Below are 6,335 nucleotides of genomic sequence, written 5' to 3'. Positions count from 1 at the left end.
AATAGCTAAGCTAAGCTAAGCTAAGCTAAATCCTACCCAATCCTTTCTAACAACAAAAAGGAGCAGCCAAGTTCAACTACTGAGTAAAGTAACCAAGCTGAGATGCTTGAGTCTGCTAAGATACCTTTCTCACTCAATTCCTGAGAGGGAACAAGTTTTTTTCAAGTTTTAGCAAAATGCACAGCATGCCTCAAAACAGAGCCTTTTATGCTGTTTCTAGGTCCCTCCCCCCAAACACTGTCACTGGAAAGGCAGCCAGAGAGAAATCCTTCTCACTGGCCTCCTACACATGTCAGTCTTCCCCCCGTGGTTTCCCTCCCCCTCCCCACCCGCTCTCTCTCCCTCCTCTGTTCCCCCTCCCTTTTCTAATGCTCACTTTCAGCATCTGAAGCGTACAAAGCTTCTGCATCTGAAGCGTCCAAAGCTTCTGAAGCATTTCCAAAGCACTTCAGAAGCTCCAAACAACTTTGGACAGCTTATATGAGCCTATGCTTTGCCCCAGGCATGTTGGGGAGCAGGAGCTGAGGGAGCAGCGTGCACATGTGGTACACACACATGTGTACCTCAGTGGCAGAGGCAGCAGTTGTGGAGGAGACAGCGGTGGGGGCAGCAACAGCTGATTCCCCCTAAGGTAAGTGGGGCAGAGGGTACAGCACAGCTGAAGTGGATCTGGAGGGGAAGCCCTTCAGAGCCCTCCTAGCTGGCCCGACACGGAGCCACACTCCTGAGCCGTGCGTGGGCAGCACGCATGAACAGTGCGCGCAAACAGGCGCACTCTGTAAGGGTGCCCCAGTGTTTGCGCCAGTGTTCACGTAAGGTGGGGATGAGGTAGCTGCCCAGAGCAGCACCTCCAGTGAACAAAAGCAGTAGGCGCATCTCTGCAGACATGGTGCAGATGCAGAGCATGGCTGCCAGGGGCCCGCCCTGGCACTGCTGCCTGCCATGGGCTCTTTTGAGGCCTCCACCCAGATGGAGCTCATGGCAGGGTTCGTGGCCCCTTGCCCTGCTGTCTGTGGGGGGGGCTCGGTGGGGTCCTGGAGGGGGTGGGGTCTGGTGGTCCCCTTGCCTGTCCCTCCTGTGCATGACTTAGGGCCCTGGAGGAGCAGGTGAGGGAGCTCCAGGCTGAGGTGAGCAGGCTGAGGGGGATCAGAGATGAAGAAATTGATGCCTATCTCTGTTCTCTGCACACCCTGGGGAACAGATTTGATGCCTTGGCAGCTGTGACGGAGAAAGACAGAGAAATTGCCTCCGGCAGAGATGATGCCAGTCCCCACATGACAAGGAATGGGTAGAGAATGAACACCAGCAGGAAGAAATGCTGAGTCCTCATCATCAGAGACTTTATCCTACGAGGACTGGAAGGTCCCATATACTGGGCTGACCCCATTGCGTGAGAGGTCTGCTTCATGCCTGGAGCTCATGTTAGGGACATCACGGAGAGGATCCCAGCCTACATCATGGAGAGGATCCTGGTGCAGACCAGTATCCCATGGTTGTCATCCACATGGGAATGAATGACACAGCCAGGGGCAACCCTGACTGCATTATGAAGGAATTCAAGGCTCTGGGGAACAAGCTTAAGGAGATGGGGGCACAGGTGGTATTCTCTCTTCTTCCAGTGAGTAGGCCTGCATTGGCGAGGTCAACTGGTGCTTACGCAGTTGGTGCCGCCAGGCAGGACTTGGGTTCCTAGATAATGACCAATGCTTTCAGGTGGGGGACTTGCTCGGGTGGGATGGGCTCCACCTAAAGGCAAGCGTGTCTTCTCTTCCAGGTTGGCTGATCTCGTACAGTGAGCTTTAAACTAGCCTTGCCGGGGGAAGGGGCTGCAGGAAGATGAGGAGACACCATCTGAGCAAGACAGGTGACAAATGCAAGGCATGCCCAGGTAAGAAACAGGGGCCAGACAGTCTCCCAAATCGGGGGGGGGGGGGTGTGGCACACGCAGCTATGCAAGGTCTTAAATGCCTACATACCAATGCTCATAGTATGGGGAACAAACAGGGGGAACTCGCCCTCAAAATAGCCCATTCAGACCCAGACATAATAGGGCTTACAGAAACATGGTGAGATTCATCCCATGACTGGGCAGTTAGCATTAGAGGCTATAGGCTTTACAGGCAGGATAGAGAAGGAAGGAAAGGTGGGGGTGTGGCGCTCTATGGCAAGGAGCAATACACATCCTCTGCCAGCAGAATGGGGTCAGAGGAGGGGCAAGCTGAAGTGCTCTGGGTAAAGATACAAGGGAGCTGTGGGGAGAGGGATTTAACGGTGGGGGTCTACTATAGACCCCCCAGCCAAGGGGAGGAGCTGGACCAGGAATTTTTGGGCCAGCTTGCAAAGCACTTAAGGCAAGGGATGTAGTTGTCATGGGTGATTTAAATTGCCTGGATATCTGCTGGGAGGAACAGTCAGCCAGGTTGGACTGTTCCAGGAGGTTCCTGGCTGAGATACAGGACCTCCACTTAATTCAGGAGGTCCACAGTCCCACCAGAGGAAATGCCCTATTGAACCTGGTCCTGGCCATAGGCAATAACCTGGTAAGGGGCCTCCAGGCTCTTGACCACCTGGGTGATAGCAATCATTGCTTGCTGGAATTCACCATCCAGCGCAGGGTGTCAAGGGCCTGCGGTAAGGCGGTAGCCCTAGACTTCAAGAGGGCCAACTTCAAAGAGTTGAGATTAGTGGGAGAGGCACTGGGGTTCTCAAGGGCAGGGGAACTCAGTGCCCAAGATGAGTGGTCATTTCTTAAGGAGACATTACTCAGGTCCCAAGGGGTGACCATCCCAACAAGAAGCAAGGGGGGCAAGAGTGCCCCAAAGCCCCCCTGGCTCACCAAGGGCATCTGGGAATGCCTGATTGCCAAAAAGGTGGCATACAATCGGTGGAAGGGGGGTGCTATCACCAAAGAGGAGTATACCTCCTCTTCTCGGGCCTGTAGGGGGGCTGTCAGGAAAGCTAAGGCAGACATAGAGCTAGGACTAGCATCCAAGATCAAAGATAATAAAAACTCCTTTTTCAAATATATAGGGAGGATAAAGAAACCACTGGGAAACGTGCGGCCCCTGCAAGATACTCTGGGCAATCTGGTGGTTGCGCCAGAGGAGAAAGCAGACCTCTTTAACCAATTCTTCACCTCCGTTTTCTTGTGCAGGGACCGGGACTTCCCCACCGTGATGCAAGATGGACTCGAGGGGAATGCCTCCAGACCTGAGGTTTGGGAGGACCAGATTAGAGAGCTTCTGGAGGGGCTGGATGTGTTCAAATCAGCGGGTCCAAATGCTCTTCACCCCAGGGTGTGGAGGGAGCTAGTAGGGGTTATTGCAGGGCCCTTGGCATGGCTTTACGAGTGCTTGTGGTGCTGGGTCCAGGTTCCAGATGATTGGAAGATGGCCAACATGGTCCCCATCTTTAAAAAAGGGAGGAGGGAGGACCCAGGCAACTATAGGCCCATCAGTCTTACCTCGATCCTAGGGAAACTCTTTGAGAACATCATGGAGCACATCTGTGATGGGCCAGCTTCAGGGATGATGCTTAAGGGCAACCAGCACGGTTGCATTAGGGGCAAGTCATCTCAGACCAACTTGATTGCCTTTTATGATCATGTCACAAAACCATTGGATGCAGGTGTTGCTGTGGACATAGTCTTTCTGGACTTCAGCAAGGCCTTTGACACCATCTCCCACCCCATCCTCATTAAAAAACTAGGCAACTGTGGCATTGATGCCTACACAGTCAGATGGATTGCTGATTGGCTGAAGGGTTGTACTCAGAGGGTCGTAGTGGACGAGTTATATTTGACCTGGGGGGAAGTGGACAGTGGAGTCTCCCAGGGCTCGGTCCTTGGGCCCGTGCTGTTCAATTTTTTTATCAGTGATTTGGATGATGGGGTGAAAAGCAACCTGTTTAAATTTGTCAATGATAACAAAATTTGGGGTGAGATGAGCACACTAGTAGGGAGGGAAGACTTCAGCAAGACCTAGACAGGTTATAGGGGTGGGCTAACAAAAACAGGATGCGTTTCAATTCCTCATGGTGCTGCACTTGGGCAGTAGTAACCAGCAGCAGACTTATAAGATAGGAAACTCCCTTCTTGAGATCACGGAGGCAGAAAGGGATGTTGGAGTCATTATGGACTCCAAGATGAATATGGGCCGACAATGCGAGGTCACGGTTGGCAGGGCTAACCGGACCTTGTCGTGCATCCACAGATGCATCTCAAGTAGAGCCAAGGAGATGATCCTCCCCCTCTATGTGGCACTGGCCAGGCCACAGCTGGAGTACTGTGTCCAGTTCTGTGTGCCCCATTTCAGGAGGGATGTGGACAACATTGAGAGGGTCCAGAAAAGGGTCACCTGCATGATCTGGGGACTACAGGGCAGACCCTACAATGAGAGACTGTGGGACCTGAACCTGTTCAGCCTTCACAAGAGAAGGCTGAGGGGGGACCTGGTGACCATGTATAAACTCACTAGAGGGGACCAGAAGTGTTTGGGAGAGACCTTGTTTCCCCTAGTGCCCCCTGGCATAACAAGGAATAATGGCCACAAGTTGTTGGAAAGTAGGTTTAGATTAGAAATCCATAAGAACTACTTCACAGTTAGGGCGGCTAGGATCTGGAACCAACTTTCAAGGGAAGTGCTGGCTTCTACCCTGAGGGTCTTTAAGAAGAGTCTTGATGTCTACCTGGCTGGAGTCATTTGAGCCCAGTTTTTCTCCTGCCCAGGCAGGGGCTCAGACTTGAAGATCTACAAGGTCCCTTCCAACCCTACTTCTATGATTCTATGCTTCGGATGCCAAAGCATCTGAAGTGGCCCCAGATCCAGTGTGTAATCTGAAGCCTTGCATAGCCCTAGTCTCCTCCATGGGATTGTGCTCAGGACTGGCCAGCAGCCGTGAAACCTCCTCCACCCATTTTATCTTTCCCAAGGGTGGGGTGTCAGGCATAGCTGGGGAGGCCCCTGGAAGATGGGCTACTCTTTCCCCCTGTGTGGTAGTCCTGGGAAGGGGGGGCGGTCCTCCACTTCAGAGGGCTCCAGATACACCTGGCCCTTTTGTTTAGCTTTGTACCTGAAAGGGACCTGCACCCACTCAGCCATGGGGTGGTCCTCGGGTGGACAAGCTGCAGCAGGAGAGGCTAGGGGTTGGAGGGGTGGGGCAGTTGCAGTGGGGGCATGACCAGGGGTGGGGGAGCCTGCTCCTTGTCTCCCCTTGGCTGCAGTGCAAGTCCCCCAGCATATAAAAAACCCTCACCAGGGCCCCCTGAAAAGGAATCACAACCTCCAGGCACACTCCTGCTGCCAGCTGGATCATGATTTGGCACTGGAAAGAACGCACGTGGTGGAGGCTGGGATCTTGGGACCTTCTGTGCGGCGCCCTCAGAGGACCTGGGCAAGGTCATTTTACCCCAAGTGGCACAACTTGCCCCACACCAAAGTCCATGTCCAGGCATGTGCGCTGAGGCAAAAATCCCTGGCACAAATTTGTGCCTATTTGAGATGCTGCGAGTGCACATGCCTGCATGTGTGGATGCGCCCAAGAGATCCATGGAAAAGGACCATTCCTTCCATTACAGAAGAATGCAAAACCCCTACAGTGCACTTAGCTGATTGCGGAGTAAAATTCCTTCCTGATAGCAAGGGGGGTGATTGGTCTCTCCTGGATTGAAAAAGTCATTCTTTCATTCATTAATTAATTTTAATAAGTTAATTACCTTATTTGACAAGGTTCAGTAAAACAAGAGGAGTCAGCTGGAGCCAGAAACCAGTAAAAAGATGTGAAATAGTGTTTGGAGAGAAAACTGGATGAATCAGCCTTACTAATGATATACTAAGTATCCACCAGGAGCCTTGTGGGCACCATTGGCTTTGTCAATGGTGTGGTTGCCTTTTATGGTTTATACATGAGTACTTATTGTTTCATAGTTTCATGAAATAGTTCAAGAAATAGGACTCATTGAATGAGTATAGAAGGAATCTTCTAGAAGGAAATTCTGGACAGAATATATAGCTGAGTGCCCCCCGTCCCCCCAAGCCCCTCGTTACTTTTCAGACAAACTTTTTGTCTTTTGATGATTGTGTTATAATTTAAGAAATGTCATGTGTGAAGTCCTAACATCCAAAATGGAGGCCTAGTCAAGGTGGAATTAACAAAAATGCACCATCATTGAAAGAGCTGTAGGTCTTCAAGTAGTTCAAATATAAGAAAGTCATTTTACCTGTAGTTGAGTGAGCTTTATCTCTACCTGGAACCAACATGCTGGAAGATAGGGTCTGCTAAAGGTGTGGAGAACAGGGAAGACAAATTTCAAAGTGATGATCATTAAAGCAAAAGTG

The 6,335-nt window shown here is 51.5% G+C and overlaps 1 long non-coding RNA gene across 1 annotated transcript; it reads left to right on the top strand.

Moving 5' to 3' along the window:
- Nucleotides 1-364: 364 nt before the first annotated feature.
- LOC149870340 (uncharacterized) lies at nt 365-5,135 on the top strand. The gene is made up of 3 exons (XR_016440436.1): nt 365-631; nt 1,202-1,888; nt 3,155-5,135. It is a non-coding gene; the product is annotated as an uncharacterized LOC149870340 (long non-coding RNA).
- Nucleotides 5,136-6,335: the final 1,200 nt, after the last annotated feature.

This window comes from Crocodylus siamensis, chromosome 2 (genome assembly GCF_052110815.1).
Source record: "Crocodylus siamensis isolate JL-2025a chromosome 2, ASM5211081v1, whole genome shotgun sequence".
Taxonomy (NCBI): domain Eukaryota; kingdom Metazoa; phylum Chordata; order Crocodylia; family Crocodylidae; genus Crocodylus; species Crocodylus siamensis.
The sequence above is the reverse complement of the archived record's forward strand: the minus strand, read 5'-3'. Positions and strand labels throughout refer to the sequence as shown.